Genomic DNA, 17,473 nt, shown 5'->3' with positions numbered 1-17,473 from the left:
CTCTGCCCTCCCTCTCTCTCTCTGTCAGTCTGTCCTGGTGTCTCTCTCTCTCTCTCTCTCTCTCTCTCTCTCTCTGCCCTCCCTCCCCCTCCCTCCCTGTCTCTCTCTGTCAGTCTGTCCTCGTGTCTCTCTCTCTCTCTCTCTCTCTGCCCTCCCTCCCCCTCCCTCCCTCTCTCTCTCTGTCAGTCTGTCCTGGTGTCTCTCTCTCTCTCTCTCTCTCTCTCTGCCCTCCCTCTCTCTCTCTGTCAGTCTGTCCGGGTGTCTCTCTCTCACTGTCTCTCTCTCTCTGCCCTCCCTCTCTCTCTCTGTCAGTCTGTCCTGGTGTCTCTCTCTCTCTCTCTCTCTCTCTCTCTCTCTCTCTCTGCCCTCCCTCTCTCTCTGTGTCAGTCTGTCCTGGTGTCTCTCTCTCTCTCTCTCTCTCTCTCTCTGCCCTCCCTCTCTCTCTCTGTCAGTCTGTCCGGGTGTCTCTCTCTCACTGTCTCAGTCTCTGTCCAAACTTTGGAGACTTGTGTCCTGTAAGTCCTGCTGTTGGATTAGTTTTTGGGGGGATGGGGGGTGGGGGGGACAAAGTTGCGGACTAACAAACTTCCGTCGGACTTTGCGGGACGATGATGCTGCCGGAGGATCAGCCGCCGCTCCACTGAGAACATGTGAGTCCGCAAAGACCCGCAAAGACCCGCAAAGAGCGGCTGGCTGGGTCGGCTGTGGTTGTGTTGTGTTGTGTCTCCTCGCTGTCAAACATCAGGTGTGTGTAGTTGTGTGTCGGCGTTTCGTCTTTTCTCTGACGAACCGGTTTCTTCTCTGATCCAGTAAACCTGGTTCTGAACCTGAAAACCTGATCCTGATCCAGTAAACCTGGTTCAGGTCCTGTAAACCTGGTTCTGAACCTGAAAACCTGGTTCAGGTCCTGTAAATCTGGTTCTGATCCAGTAAACCTGGTTCAGGTCCTGTAAATGTGGTTCTGAACCTGAAAACCTGATCCTGATCCTGATCCTGATCCAAAAAAGAGAACTTCAGGTGTTCTAATCGAAGCTCCAGTTTGTGCTGAAAGTTAAAATCCAGTTCAGATGAAATCGAAACGAGCTGGAACAAAAATCAACAATAGAACAAAACAAACAGTTCATCTTGTGAGTCTGTAGATCTGTTCAGAGTGTCGACACCAAATAACAGAAGTGTGTTGTGTTGTGTTGTGTTGTGTATCCAAAACAGTCACATTTTAAATCTGGATGACGACATTTAAACTTTTTAAAGTTAAACGTGAAAGAAAACTGGAGGAAGAATCAGAAAGAGAGTCCAAAATGAAAAAAACGACAAAAACAAACGAAAGTGGATCGATCAGTCGGATTTTCAGTTTTTTGTGTTGATGGATTATTGATGGGCCTTCAAAGGGAACAGTAACGCAGTGATGTCATCGTGTGACCACTTCCTGTTTGGGTGAAGGTTGTTGTGTCGGTGTCCAGTTTGTTGAAGCTGCGTTGTGTTATTCTGAAGCGTGTTTGGAATATTTTGTCTCCTCTCGTTTGCGTCATTGTGTTGTGAACGCTTTGAGTCCTCTTTCCTCCACTTTGACCAGCGAACTCAAAAATCTGGATCGACAGATCAGAAGTTGAAATGTGTGGAAGCGTCACCGGCAGGAAGGAGAACCTGCTTTTAAAACGTCCGCTCAGTTGATCCGATCCGACTTCATCAAAGAAAGTTTTGTTTGCGGTGGAATCTGTCGCTGCCAGTTGTTACACAACCTGCCGAGGCCAAACGCCCAGAAAACATGTTGTGTGAAGGTTTGGAGCGACTGTCCAGAGAGGTGTGTGTGTGTGTCTGTGTGTGGTTGGTAGATTCAGGTCACAGGTGTGTTTGACTCACAAAGTAAACGTGGATGAAATGAAGATGGCGGTCTGACAGGAATGCGGTTTAATTAAGATCTGCTGATCCACCTGCAGCTCCGGTCGGATCCTGATGACTGAAACACAAAACACCGACGTGTGCGTTCGACCTGCAGCTGAAATGTAACAAACTTCAGCGCTGATTGTGTTGTGTGTGTGTGTGTGTGCAGAGAGCGAGGAGGAGGCCGGACAGGTCGGGGGGGTTCTTCAGATCTGAGGTCTGGGAATCATGACGGCGGTTCTGGACTGGAGGGTCCGAACAGAACCACGATGCTTTCATGAAGCTGGAGTCACTTCAGGTGGAAGATTTAATGACAGTTAATGAAGGTCAAAGGTCAAAAAAGGTTCAGGCTGCCGTCGGTGAGCTGAATGAAATCTAAATTAAAACTTTGATCTCGTGAATGTCAATAATCCGAATGCGTCTCTTTGTTAACTTGTTGAGCTAATTGAGGCTCCTCCCCCTCCTCCTGATGGCCAATCAGCAGTCTGTGTTTGTTCTCTCAGCACATCAGAGAGGCGCCGTTTTATGTAAATACTCAGATTTACATCTACATGTGCGGCAGGATTTTGGCTCTGGACGCCGAGGAGCAAGGCCTTCTGGGAGAAATTAGCATAGAAAACAGTTTGGTAGAACAATTAGACACACGGCCGCCAGCGGCTGATGAATGTGGATGAAAACGGCAGATTAAGATCAGTGAAGTCGGCTCCATGACGGAGGGAGGAGACCTTCAATAAACTTTGATGGACTCATCCAGACCGGTTCCAGTACAAACATGCTGCAGACCCGCAGATATGATCCAGGTGGGCGGGGCCTGGGGGGCATCACTGTGACATCATAAAGTTCCAGAAGTCCTGTCTGCTGGTTTTTAGGCCTTTGATAGTTTACTGTGTTAACATAGAACCTGGACCTGATTCAGAATGAAACCTTCAGACTGTTTGGACCTTTAATCAGTTTTTTTTTTTAATGAAAAATTCAGCAGGACCGCTCCTCTTCGGTCAAAGCCGGAGTTGTCGCTCGTTGTTGTTGTGTGAAAGTCTGAACGTAATTGTGTGATCCCCGAACTTCTGGGCCACAAAATGTCTGACTCGAGGCGAAGGGGTTGTCAGGCTGCCGTCCAGCTCCACAGGCCATGAATCGCTCTCTTTATGCGGCAGATCTGCGGCCTCGTTCGCTGACCTCGCTCTGCTTGTCATTCACTCCCATTTCCATACTGGAGATGGAGGCGGGAGGCGGAGGGAGGTGGATGGAGGGGGGGGGGGGACAAGGAAACAACACACATGACATGACAAAGAGGCGAGTTTTCTTTAATGTCAGGAGCTGCATGAATTTGCAGAGCTGGACGAGGGAAGTCATCGAGTTCTGTTTCCGCAGCTTTAAATATTTATGATGCACAAAGTTCGGAGGGGCTGAATTCACTTGATGAGCCGATCAAACATTAAAACACGAGATAAAAAGTGCCAGTGATGGATGAAAATCCCCGTTTGTGTCTGCAGCTCCGCTCTAAGGAGGAGCTGAGTTCATGTTCTCTCTGCCGGCCTGTTTTTACGGCTTTGACACGACATGTCAGTTCTCTGTGTTTTACTGTCTGTCGACAGCACTGACAGCTAAATATGCTAAAGCCGACTGAGCCAAAGTCGTTTGAGGTCCAACTGAAACACCAAATACGATGTTTAGATTTGTTTCACGGCGGGTCGGAGCCGTCGGTGGTTTGGGTGGAAAGCTGTCAAAGCGGAGGAGGGCTGTGCTGATGATGTCATGTTACCCCCCGCTCATAAACAGCCTTGTTTTCACATTGTCTGGGTAATTTGACCTCTGACCTTTGTTCTGACTGCTGCTGGCTCTTTCCAATGTGGCTCGATCAGGGAGCTGGAGTCAGATGTGCCGGGTTAGTCTACATATGTGCTGCCTTTTCCACACTCGCGACGCGCCTCACGCCTTCCTGCGGCCTCGCCGCGATCAGCCATTTTATTGGAGGAAAACAGGCGTCGCAACGTCCAATGGTTTATTTTTTTTGGCTCTTTTCATGCCTTTCTTGGTGCAGAGAGACGGAGAGCAGTTGGCACATCCTGCTCAAAAATCCATTAACAGCTGACTCAGCTCATTCTGTAAATACTTATCACAGCAAAATAAGATTATGAAGACTTTTTATCTACAAGATGAGAAATGGATCAAAATCTTCAAAAGGCCGGTCTCCTTGTTCCTCCTGATGATATTTGCATGTACAGTTTGGAGCGTTGTGTGTTTTTTTGGCCTGAGCTTCAGATTCCTCAAACACATGGAAGTCATGAAAATAATTTGGCGCTCCGAGCTGTTTCGGATTTCACTGCAGCGAGCGGATCAGATTCTTCTGTTCGTGACCGGAGAAGTTCCTCCCGTACCCGAGCTGCCATCGAAGACATCGCAGGTTTCGGGTGTCCTCGCTGTGATCTGGATTCAGCATCGTGAAGTCCAGGTGAATTGTGGCAGGACGTGATCCAGGACGGTCCGGCCTTCTGCCGCTGGAGGACTTTCACCTTATGTCATCAGCTGTTAGTCGTGGCCTGGAAACATTCACAGCTGAAACCCAAAAGTGACATTCAGACTCCCTTTTTTTGCTGCTACAGTATTTTTAGTACCCTGAAGGACAAAGACCCTGAAGGACGAAGATCCTGAAGGACGAAGGACGAAGACCCTGAAGGACGAAGACGCTGAAGGAGGAAGACGCTGAAAGAGGAAGACCCTGAAGGACGAAGACCCTGAAGGACGAAGACGCTGAAGGACGAAGACGCTGAAGGACGAAGATGCTGAAGGAGGAAGACGCTGAAAGAGGAAGACGCTGAAGGAGGAAGACGCTGAAGGAGGAAGACGCTGAAGGACGAAGACGCTGAAGGACGAAGACGCTGAAGGACGAAGACGCTGAAGGAGGAAGACGCTGAAGGAGGAAGACGCTGAAGGAGGAAGGACGAAGACCCTGAAGGACGAAGGACGAAGACGCTGAAGGAGGAAGACGCTGAAGGACGAAGATCCTGAAGGACGAAGACTCTGAAGGAGGAAGACCCTGAAGGACGAAGGACGAAGACGCTGAAGGACGAAGACCCTGAAGGACGAAGACGCTGAAGGCCGAAGACCCTGAATTCAGACCCACCAGGACTGGAGTTCCTGCAGGTTAAAGCGGTTTTCAGGTCCACACTGGACCGGTCAGCCTGGTTTGTTGTTATTCTTCATCAAACCAGCTGAAACACCAACAGCCATAAACATGATCTGGGTTTTTAAAGTTTCAGGGAAGGAGTCTGTTTTATTTCAAACATTTGAGACTTAACTCATGAATAAAGACTGAAGTTGAAGCTTTTATCAGCCTCCGTTTGTTCCCTTTGTTCCGTTTCATTGTGTGTGTGACTGTTAAAGTCACGGAGCCTGTGATGTTGTCGTTTTGGAAAATGGTAAATCTGACGGATGGATCAGTTTTTTGGACCGACGCAGGTTTCACTGGTGTGTTCAGGGACGGCTGGGATATCTCAGCTCGCAGCTGCTTCTTGGAGGAGAACTTATCAACTTTGAATGTTTATCAGCCCAAATCAGGAAACATGAGTGAAACACAAACTGTTAGATATTTAAAATGCTGCGTCAGTCCTAAACAGAAGATCGAGCTCTTAGATGTTCCAACTGCAGGATTTGTTGTGAATCGTTTTACCTTTCTGCCATTTTATTTTCTGAGTCTGGCTGTTTCAGGTAGCTGTACGCGTCTTTAAGAAAATTGTATTACTTTTAGAAAGTAAACGAACACAAACATTTCCAAACTTGAGTGTTGTGTGTCCGTTTGTGTAACATCACCACACACACTGAAGCTGGGAGACGTCATGTTGTTGTGTGTTGATTGCTCCCCTGCTCTGTGTCCTCAGGGAGTCCAGGACAGGTGGCAGTACATCAGGTGGAGGAGGAAGGTGGAGTCTCCGTCATATCGTCCCGCTCCTGCTGCTGTGGATGACCCTGCACAGGAACGGTAGGCTCCGCCCCCCTCACCATTTACAGGGGCGTTCGTTTAGTCTGAACAGGAAGTGATCAGGAAGGACTCAGTTGGTCTCACAGCTGTCCGTCTGACAGAGAGTCAATAAAATACCAATGTAGGATCAATGAAGAGAAAACACGAAAACCACTGTGGACGTTCTGGGAACGTTTTTGAACCACAGTCGTTTTATTTTGCTTTTCTTTTGTTTAGTTTGTTTTATGGAAGCTCGGATGCGGTTTGGGAAGTGAAAACATTCCCAAAGCAGTTTTTAGGAGGGAGCTTTCCGAGGATATAAAACCATTTTGGGAAAGTAAAGACGCTTAAGATCAGGAGGAATATCTGTTTTTAAATTATGGTTGGTTTTTTTATTTGGTTTGTTTGAAAGTGAGGGTTTATTTTGTGGGGACATTTTTAAAAGGTGATATTTGTGGAAGAAAAGTAAATTTAGAAGTAAATTAAAGGAGATCTTTTTAAAAAAAGGAGCGACATATTTGGAAAAGTGAGGACGTTCTTGCAGACCTACAGCTAAAACAACAACCACATGAACTCATCACAACGTGCTGATGAAACAGCTGTGAGAGCAACAAGCTAAATCTTCCTCCTGACTTCTGGATGAGCTGGACGCTGCATGAAGCTGTGAGAGATGCAATGACTTCAGTGTCCACAGTAAAAATGTATTGTCTGCAGAATCTCAGTCATTAAATCTTCTCACTGAAGTAACTGTGGAGCTTAAAAGACTAATTAAATTCCAGTTATTCTAATTTATAGTGCTGACTCTTAAATCCTTTACAGGGCAGCTAATGACAAAACATTAAATTGTGAGGATAAAATGTAAAGATCTCTTTTCAACTCACTGAGTTGCTGTTTGATTTTGTTATTTCCATTCATTCCCATTTAAATCATGTTTTCCGATGTGTGTTTCTGCTGTCGGGTAAAAATGCTGCATTTCCTGACTTGATGAGGAAGTTAAAGTATTTTTTGTGTGTGTGTGTGTGTGTGTGTGTTGTGGCGTCCTCGTGAAAAACTCCCATTAAAAAGCTCTTTGTGTACCTTTCAAGACATGTTTGAAAGGAGATGCAGCCGTTTTCATCTGACAGCAGTGATTTATATGATTTCCATCTTTCACTCGTGTCTTTTCTTCTCCCCATGTTTCCACCGTCCATTCACTTGTTTCCTCTTCGCTTCATCCCACTTTGTTTTGCTCACATTTTCCATCCCCGTGCCTGAGAGCATGCCTCCGTCTCTCTCCGTGCTGCACATTAAAACCAACCCGACTTGTCCTGTTGCAGAAAAAGTCACAACTCTCAACACTGAAAATCAGAATCATTTCCATCTGCTTTCTGCTTCAGTCACCGTGTGCTTTTATTTTGAAGACATCCGGAAACATTATGTGGGGGGGGGGGGGGGTTTGTCAGGTGACCAGGTGTGGCTGAGTTCAAGGTGTCCACACACTTTTGGCCACATGCCGTATTTTATTTTCCTTTAGCAGCTAATAGAGAGAAGCTGGGGGGTGTTTTCTGTGTTGGCCAAAAAAAATGTAAACTCCAACAGAAAGCAAGCAAGAGAGAGAGAGAGAGAGTGAGAGAGAGAGAGAGAGAGAGAGTGAGCAAGTGTGTACCCCACCCATACCATACCCCACCAGCAGCCTCAGGCCAAACCGAGTGGTTCACACACACTCGTAAAGTTCCCAGCAGTACTAAACCACAACACACACACACACAGTTCGTGAGCATGCATGTGGTGGCAAGAACATGACCCATATGTGTGTGTGTGTGTGTGTGTGTGTGTTGCTGCTCAGGAGATAAACTGAAGGTTTAAATGGTAAAAAATGAGGAAATTATAAAAGTTTCAGTGATGACCGTTATGAGAGAGAGAGAGAGCGAGAGAGAGAGACATAGGGCTTGACTGTGGTTTGCTCTTTTCCATTCTGACATCTGACGGGATTTTGTTCGTCCATGTTGACACGTTGATGTATAATCAGACCACAAAATGGACACACACTGAGCTGTGTGTAGCTCTGCTGGAGACTGCAGACATAAAATAAAGCTCAAAGCACCAACGTCAGCTATCTGTGTGATGCAGCTCTGGACTGCCTCCTGATTGGGTGGGACAGTCTGTCAATCACACAGCAGCCCCGCCCCTCCTGGTCTGTTTCCCTCTAAATGAACGACGACTGAAACTTCTTTTTCCAAACGATCAACACTTTTTTTTATGTTGCAAAGTTGGATCGAACAATGCGACATTAAAATCCGTCACACGTTTGTGAGTCTGGTTGTGTTTCTTATTGTGATGCAAACAACAATAATGAAATTCTTGTGGTGAGTCGCTGATCAGTTGAGATTTGTTTTCTTATTTTGAGCCACGAAGAGTCTGAAAGTTAATATGATCACCTCTCCTAAACGGTAATGACATAAGTCTTAATTATAGCTTTGTGTCTTTAGACCACAGAAAACGAATTGAATGTTCCTCGTGTGTTTTTTAAAGAGGCGGCGTGATCCAGCTTGGTGCAGAAAGAAGTGTCAGAATATGAACGACACACGTTTGTAGTTTTACATGAAATGAGTTAATGAGAACAAACCAGACAGAGAAGAGAGAATCCGGATTAACTGAGCTTCAGGTGATCGTTTCCTGGTCGTTTTTCTTGATGTGTGCACTTTGGAGGAGGGTTCGGGAAACACTGAAGGACTGAGGTGGAGTCTTCAGGCCTTCTCTCAGTTAAAAATCCCATCTGCTGCTCCGCTTTGTCACGGCGGAGTGACATTTAACTAATTTAACGGGGGACACGATGTCCAGATATATTTCTTAATGCTAATGTGAGAGCTGGCAGGAATGACGGTCCAGATTTTATTGGCCAGACTGTCCTCCCCTCATCTCACATTCAGAGCCGTGGCGTCCGTCCATCTCAACTTATGTGCGGGACAGGAACAGACAGGCGTCTCTACGAACGTCCGTCAGGAACGCTGTTGAAGAAATTTGGCTCAATCTTCCAGCTGGACTTAAAATGTGAACGTCTCCAATCGTCTCATTCGGACAGAAGGCAGCAGGAAGTGATGGCTCTGAACATCGAGGCTGCATTTTTTATTTTTTATTTTCCACCCTTCAGTCTGTCGGGTGATTTGTATTTCCACATTTTTTATTCTGTGTATCAGTTACGTCGCCGTCCTTCCCCTCCACCTGGTTACCCCCCCGCCACCACCTCCTCCTTTTGGATGCCACAGTCAATTATCTCCTAGTGAAAGACGAGCGGGGTGAGGAGGGGGAGGACAGACACCTGGGAGGGTGAGTCAGCTCGCTCCAAGTGGGCCGACCTGCTGACAAAAACACTGACATGTAGAAAAAGGACACAATAACACAAAGTGATGACACAAAACAGGCCTATCCAGATCAGGTTTTAGTGTTGAGAGGGGACTGATAAGATAAACACCCTGAATCCACATCTGTCTCCAGCCGTCTGAAGGACGAGGACGAGGGCTGATGGTTTTCTAAGGGGATGGCAGGTCGAGGTGGGCGGGGCTTCAGTGTTTTATTTTTCCACCTGATTTATCATAGAAAAATGTTCGGACATCTACTTTTAGACAGTTTGGGACCTTCAAAGCTCCATAAAGTAAAATTTTGTCAGCATTTATCATCATCTTGAACCATTAAGCTCTAACATGTTGAGGTTTTGTCTTTTTTTTATTATTAATATTTGAAGTCCTTAAAGTAGGCGTAACGTTCAGAAAACCTGGATCTGATTTCCTCGTGCTGCGGACAGACATCGGCCACAAAGAAACGCTGACATTTCATCGACCACAGGCAGCTGCTTTCACATCCGTCCAACAGAAGGATTTGGATGGTAGAAAAAGGAAGGGGTCGAGAAAGAAAGCAGCAGAGAGATAACAACAAAGAGCCGAAGGAGAACGAGGAATGACCGAGGGAGGAGAGAGGAATGCAACGAAAAGAATGTGAGAACGGACGGAGAGGTGAAAGCAGAGAAGGGCAGGTTGACTGAAGCCGAATAATCTACAGGATTAGAGTCTGAAAAAGGCCGAGAGGGGCAGACGGGGCATTTTAGCATCTTTAGCCGTTAGCTGAGTAGCATCATTGAGAGCAGTTTGCTCTCAGATATATATATATGAAAAGTTTACGTTGCTTCTTCAGCATCATGTGAACAGAATTAGACCCACACTGCACGATTCGTCACCTCATTATGTCCACTAATGTTAATATCAGCTCTGGACGTACATCGTGTTTGAGGTGAAAGTGTCGGCTGGGTTTGTTCCCTAAAGTCTGAGTGGTATCGGTCGGTGAGATGAACCTGAGGTGTTCCTCTGTTGGTGTGTACCTGTCGATGGAAACCCGGCGGATGGAAAACTGTCATCGCTTTACGGCTGTAAATCTGCCATAGACTTCTTTCCACCCTCGCTGTTTCTTTTAAGAGCGCCAGAGCTGCAGCAGAGCCAGCCTCCCGTCTCCCACGTCAGCCGGAAAACAAAAGCTCTTTATTTCCCCGTCGCAGTCGGAGGAGCAGCTGAGCGGCAGTCTGGGCTGCCTTCTGACGGAGGAGTGGACCGCTTCTCTGCGTGGGAACCAAAAGGTTCGCCCCGAACCGTCATCGCGCTCTTCTCTGGTTTTCCTCCCAGCTGTCCTGTTGATCGGGGCTGAAGGAGGAAGCCAGGAAGTCGCTGCATCTCTGAGTGTAACTGTAGACGTGCAGCTAAGTAGATCCACAGAAACTCCAGGCCATGACATCAGCCTGAACCTGAGTCAGCGAAACGCTGCTGGACTGGATGAACAACACGTTCTCTTTTTGAATCAGTCCTCTGGAAACCCTGAGCAGCTTCTTCTGTCCTCTTCAGTTAATCAGCCGCGCGGCTTTCCTGACCGATTTCCATTCAAAACTATAATTTAGAAAAAGTTCATTCGTCCATCTTCTATCTGATCTGTTTCCGGGTCACGGCGTCATGGAGCCAATCCCAGCTCACTCTGGGCGAGGGGCGGAGTCAGCCGACACGTCGATGAGATACCTGATACCTGATTTATCTTCTACCTGCCCCATTTTAATGTTCGCCATCATCATGATGAATACCACAATCCGTTAAAAGAGGACCGAGTTCAATCATTCACATGAAAACTTTCCGGCTCAGCTTCTCATAAAGATGATTATTGATTACATTTTTATGATCAGTTATTTAAACGAATCTTAAACTTTCAAATCAAGCCTTGTTAAGACGGCGTCTCCAGCGCGAGTTAAAACATTTGGCGCAGTTGTTGATTTATCGTTGGTGGAAATAATCATTAGTTGCTGCCGCACCGGTGAGAAACCTTCAGAGTGGTCAGCGGTGGAAGTTTGTGGTCCAACAGTTGCTGAGTAGAAACACAGCGATGTTGGAAATTATAAAAACAGAACGCTCCGACATCTGTGAACACGTTTACTCCTCCATTTGTTTTCTATTTTGTCTCAAGGGGAAGAAAGAGGGAATAAATTGATGTCGGAGATAATGTTCCTCAGTGACGGAGATAACACACACTGAGGACTGGTTGGTCCTGTTTCAGGGACCAGATCCGGTTTTGGTTATAATCAGGTTTAGGTTTGAGGTAAAGGATTAGGTCAGTGAGTGTCCTCGCACAAACGCACAAACGCACAAACACACAAACACATGTTCTCATTCTCAACAGGACCTAATTACCAACAGTGTCTGTTCTACATTATCACAGTTAGCAGGACTTCGGGGACTCACACACGCAGGGTGGGGTTGGTGGGTGGAGGACGAGCCACATGTACACACATTGTAAATATTTTGTAGGTTTGGTTATATCTGAACGTTTATCTGATCACGTCGTCTCCTTCCTTCACCCTTATTTCCTTTCCTTTTACTGTCTCCTCTCATCCATCCTTCTTTTCCAGGAGTGTCCTTCTCCTTGTTTCCTCTTTGTCTCCTTTCCTTTCAGTTTCCTTCCACCATTCTCCTGTTTCCTCTTTCCTTACTCGCAGCTTTCTCTCCTCGTTTCCTCTCCTCTTCTCCTCCTTTTGTTTTTGGAGGTGTAGTAAAAACAGACACACACTGTGTGTCTGCGTTCGGCTCGTCTGTCTGGACATCAGTCACCTTCACAGGCGTTCCTAATAAGAGCGGGTATAAAACTTTACAACTTCCTCTTCGTTCACTGATGAAGATGATGTTCTGCAGCTGCAGTCCAAAGTAACGCAGAGAGGCCGGGGCGAGAGACATTGCCACAGACAGGAAGGGAGGGAGAGCGAGGGTCATCAGTGATGATGACGAGGTGTGTGCGGTGGTGGCGGGCAGCTGCTTGGTTTTGGGCGCCGACAGCAGCTCGTCACAGAGTTAATGAGAGGAGTTATTCGAGATGTTAATGTTTTATAGGCCCGACACGAGTGTGTGTGTCTGTGTGTGTCTGTGCGTGTCTGTGTGTGTCTGTGCGTGTCTGTGTGTGTCTGTGCGTGTCTGTGTGTGTCTGTGCGTGTCTGTGTGTGTCTGTGTGTGTCTGTGCGTGTCTGTGTGTTTGAATTGGAAACCAAATTGAATGCATGAACAGAACGTTTGGTGAAAGCTCGGCCTATCCGCTGACAAAGTGAAAACGAAGGGTTGGTTTTATTTCAACCGACAACACATGAACACAACTGTCACACACTGTTTTTATTTCATTCAGTCACACTCTGTTAGAGACGAGTCCAGCCGGCAGGAAGTCTGTTACCGCCGACAGGTGGCCACGCCCACTGTGAGGTCAGCATGTTGTTCCGACTGCAGCTGTCCGTGGTTATCAGCACGGCCACATCTGCAGTGATGCACTTCCTCTACGCTGTTGGTCAGTTCACCTTTAACATTGACCTTCAGGCTGTTTGACCTTTAACCTTCAGGCTGTTTGACCTTTAAACCTTTAAACCTTCAGACTGTTGGACCTTTAACCTTCAGGCTGTTTGACCTTTAACCTTTAAACCTTCAGACTGTTGGACCTTTAACCTTCAGATTGTTGGACCTTTAACCTTCAGGCTGTTTGACCTTTAACCTTCAGACTGTTGGACCTTTAACCTTCAGGCTGTTTGAACTTTAACCTTCAGACTGTTGGACCTTTAACTTCAGACTGTTTGACCTTTAACCTTCAGATTGTTGGACCTTTAACCTTCAGATTGTTGGACCTTTAACCTTCAGGCTGTTTGACCTTTAACGTTCAGATTGTTGGAGCTTTAACCTTCAGGCTGTTGGACCTTTAACCTTCAGATTGTTGGACCTTTAACCTTCAGACTGTTTGACCTTTAACTTCAGACTGTTTGACCTTTAACCTTCAGATTGTTGGACCTTTAACCTTCAGGCTGTTTGACCTTTAACCTTCAGATTGTTGGAGCTTTAACCTTCAGGCTGTTGGACCTTTAACCTTCAGATTGTTGGACCTTTAACCTTCAGACTGTTTGACCTTTAACTTCAGACTGTTTGACCTTTAACTTCAGACTGTTTGACCTTTAACCTTCAGGCTGTTGGACCTTTAACCTTCAGATTGTTGGACCTTTAACCTTCAGGCTGTTTGACCTTTAACTTCAGACTGTTTGACCTTTAACTTCAGACTGTTTGACCTTTAACCTTCAGCTTGTTGGACCTTTAACCTTCAGGCTGTTTGACCTTTAACCTTCAGATTGTTGGACCTTTAACCTTCAGGCTGTTTGACCTTTAACCTTCAGATTGTTGGAGCTTTAACCTTCAGGCTGTTGGACCTTTAACCTTCAGATTGTTGGACCTTTAACCTTCAGACTGTTTGACCTTTAACTTCAGACTGTTTGACCTTTAACCTTCAGATTGTTGGACCTTTAACCTTCAGGCTGTTTGACCTTTAACCTTCAGATTGTTGGAGCTTTAACCTTCAGGCTGTTGGACCTTTAACCTTCAGATTGTTGGACCTTTAACCTTCAGACTGTTTGACCTTTAACTTCAGACTGTTTGACCTTTAACTTCAGACTGTTTGACCTTTAACCTTCAGGCTGTTGGACCTTTAACCTTCAGATTGTTGGACCTTTAACCTTCAGGCTGTTGGACCTTTAACCTTCAGATTGTTGGACCTTTAACCTTCAGGCTGTTTGACCTTTAACCTTCAGACTGTTGGACCTTTAACGTGCACCTCATGTGTTCAGCCTGCTTCAGAAATCTCATTTGCTTCTTCCTCAACAATCAGATTTATCCTGAGAACAGAGACGCCACTGTCCGAGGCGATGGAACGATTTGCATTGCAAATCAGCCTTTCCTGTATAAAGTGGTAGAAACACCGTCCTCCGGTGTCTGATGGAGAACAGATGAGGAAAATCGCTGCAGCTGTACAGTGGTAATGATAAATGGTGGGGTTTCCTCCGAAGCTGGAGATGTGAGGAGATACGGCTGTAACAGCAGCGTCAGCACTAAATCCTGGATCCGGTCCTGCTGGCTCTCCGTTCAGATCAGAACTCAACAGTTGAATCCGGTTTCCTACAGCGGAGCAGCTCTTCGCACACGAAACTGCCTCACAATCGGCGTGATTAATCATCTCAACAGCCTCACGTATGCCACAGTTAATACATTAAAATTTAAAAATCACACATCAGCAGATGAAGTTTGAAAATAGAAGTCTGCTGCAGGTTCCAGAATGCATTATGGGTAATGTAGGCAGCCTGTTTGGCAAGAAGGAGTAAAAAAAACAACAACAACAACAACAAAAGACGCAGCCTTTGGTTTTGTTGCATCAGCGTTGCTCCGCCCATTGTCTGACTCGGTGGAGACAGGTGAGACCGTCAGAGGTCAGAGGTCAAAGGTCGCAGCTTCAGACGAGAGGATAAAGAGGAAACAAGAGGCCGGGCGGTCGGAAACTCGAGAGGCAGCTTTTTATGCTTCAGAGCGACAAACACACACACACACACACACACACACACACAGAGGAACAAAGCTACCTACTCTACGACTCTATGGAGAGATGGAGGGATAGAAAAGTCAACACTCCCCAAGAGAGAAGTGGAAACTACTATGTCTGTGTGTGTGTGTGTCTGTGTGTCTGTGTGTGTCTGTGTGTTAGACAGCGGTGGGAAAGAGAGAGACAACTCGGTATGTGAGTCTTGTGGCTGCTTCTAGTTTTTCCGTTAGTGGGGAAAAAAGAGTTCTGTGCTTTTTGATGTCGCGTCCAAATGTTCCTGAAATTTCATGCTGAGCAACTTTAATGCCAGAAGCTGAGCTCTCTCACACACACACACACACACACACACACACACACTGCTTTGTGTGTGTGTTTAGTTGTAAGCTCAGGAACCCTCCTGCTTGTGTGGCTGAGCTCACTGATCTGTGTGTTTGTCTCTGACCATCAGTAACATGAGCGTCTGAATTTCGGGAATTCTTCAGCTCGCTGCTGAACGACCAAAAAGAGACTCCGGTGAGCGATTCATCGCCTTAAAACAGAACAACAAAGTAACACACAATCTGTTGTGTCTCCTTCGAAATGAAGCAAACGACAAACAACAGCAACAAAACGTTTGAACGTCTCTGTTCTCATTCTTTACACCAACAGGCTGTTTATGAAAGTGGCACAACTTTATTATATCTAATTGTCATCAGGGGCGAGAAAAAAAAAGTGTGGAGAAAAAAAAAAAAGTCAGACTGTGTTGAAGTCTATGGGAAAATGTCCCTCAGTTTATGGTCTCAGTCTCTAGTTTACGGTCATCAGTACAACATGATGTTGATTTTTTAAATGATGCTCCATTTGGAGGGAAAGGGGAGGGGTTGGGGGCGGGGCTGCTGTGTGATTGACAGACAAAAGATAAAGATGGCAGAGTAGTCACTGGACCGGGTCGGTGCAGGGCTCCAACGTGGGAAAGTGGACGATGATGGTGCTGACAAACGTGACACCAGGCTGCTTTTCTTGGAATAAGTAAGAGTTAAAATACAAACACACACACACACACACTGGTGTTTCTAACGTTTCCAGTGAGCTGGTTGTGGTTTTGGCCGTGTCGAAGGCCGGGCCTGAGATCAACGGAGGGCATTGTTACCCCGAGCGAGAGAGGCGAACCATTCTTTCCACTTTCCATTTCAGCTCTTGTCTGTTATTATTTTTTGTGAGGGCCGGCTCGTCTTTCCAGCCGTTGTTTAGAGTGATGAAGGCTAACGTGTTCTTTGGTTCGACCCGTGAATGAATCCCACTCCATCAGCAGCGTCGGCTCTGAGTCTCTGACAAACCGACCTATTATGAGTTTCCAGAAGGATCGACTGTAACGTTTGCAGCTTTTGGAGCTTTTGTCCGTCTCTGCAGATCTTCTACACATCAGGGCCCTAAAAACAAAACAGACACAGTATTAAATCTCGGTGGATGAAAAACTTCCTGTCCGTCCTCAGAGGTTTCCACGTATAGCTGAAAAACATTTCGGTGCTTCACATTTAGAGGATTAGTTGAGACAGATGAATTCAACGAAGCTGCACCGACTTCATGTTTTCCCCTCCAGCTCTAAAAATACTCATTGGAATTGACTACTTGGATTTTCCCTGAGAAAAAAAATCTAAATAATAAATGTGACTTTTTCCTCATTTAATTCTGCATGTGTTTGGTTTCCAGCACGAACGTCGGTGGTTTGTTTTATCTAAAGCTTGGAATTCGGTTCAATGCTGACTCAGCAGAAGTGACTGTCATCAGGCCACTTCTGTCCAATCCAATCAATCAGCTCTCAGAGTCCCTGACTGATTGATTGATTGACTGATTGATTGATTGATTGATTGATCCCTCTCTTGGCTGTTGAACCTTTACCTAACTGCACGACTTGTCTTGTCTTCTCCCGCCTTGTGTCTGTTTTCCCATGATCCCTGGAGTGCAACCTTTTGATTTCTAAACTCTTCTTCTTGTCCTCTTGTTGCCTTGGAAAGAAATAAATTCTCGGTTTGTCTCCTGAATCCTTGAAGTCCTTCTAACTTTCTTGAAAACTTGGACTTCGTCCTTTTACTTGTCTTTACCTCCTGGACTGCTCGGTCTGGACTGACTGACAAGAATTCCCTTTTTATGCCGACTCAGCTGTTTGTCCCTGAAGCCTCCCTCCTAGCCTCCTGATTCCTAAAGGTTTAAGGTGTTTGCCTCTTGCCCCTTGTCCTGTGTGCTACCTTGTCCTGTCCCCTTGTGTCCCTGCCTGTCAGCGTTTGTCCTCTGACTGATTTGACCCGACCTGAAAGTTCATGAATGTTTCATCCTGCCGTCAGCTCCAGTTCTGGGCTGCAGCTCCACAAACTGTAACCTGGTCCTGACGGACGTCCAGGGGAGAATCACGTCGCCCTGCTACCCCCAGAAATACCCCAATTCACAAACCTGCAAGTGGATCATTCAGGCTCCCGCCGGCTTCATCATCCAGCTGTCCTTCCTGGACTTTGACCTGGAGGAGGCGCCGGGCTGCATCTACGACCGGGTGGTGGTGAACACAGGAAACGCTGACGTTAAGTTCTGCGGCCTGACGGCCAACGGGCTGACTCTGAACTCGACGGGGAACGTGATGGAGCTGTCTTTTACCTCAGACTTCAGCGTGCAGAAGAAAGGGTTCAGTGTTAGCTTCCGGCACGGTAGGTCCAGACCGAGACCTGATCCCCGGGTCTGGGATCTGTGTTGGCACACACTCACAGAATAATC

The 17,473-nt window shown here is 46.5% G+C and overlaps 1 pseudogene; it reads left to right on the top strand.

Annotated features, from left to right (window-relative positions):
* The first annotated feature begins 556 nt into the window (after nucleotides 1-556).
* Nucleotides 557-17,473, top strand: part of LOC115038193 (uncharacterized) — a 51,938-nt pseudogene continuing 35,021 nt past the window's right edge.

The sequence above is a fragment of the Echeneis naucrates genome, chromosome 24 (genome assembly GCF_900963305.1).
Source record: "Echeneis naucrates chromosome 24, fEcheNa1.1, whole genome shotgun sequence".
NCBI classification, from domain to species: Eukaryota; Metazoa; Chordata; class Actinopteri; order Carangiformes; family Echeneidae; genus Echeneis; species Echeneis naucrates.
Note: the sequence above shows the minus strand (reverse complement) of the source record. Positions and strands in the feature narration are given on the sequence as shown.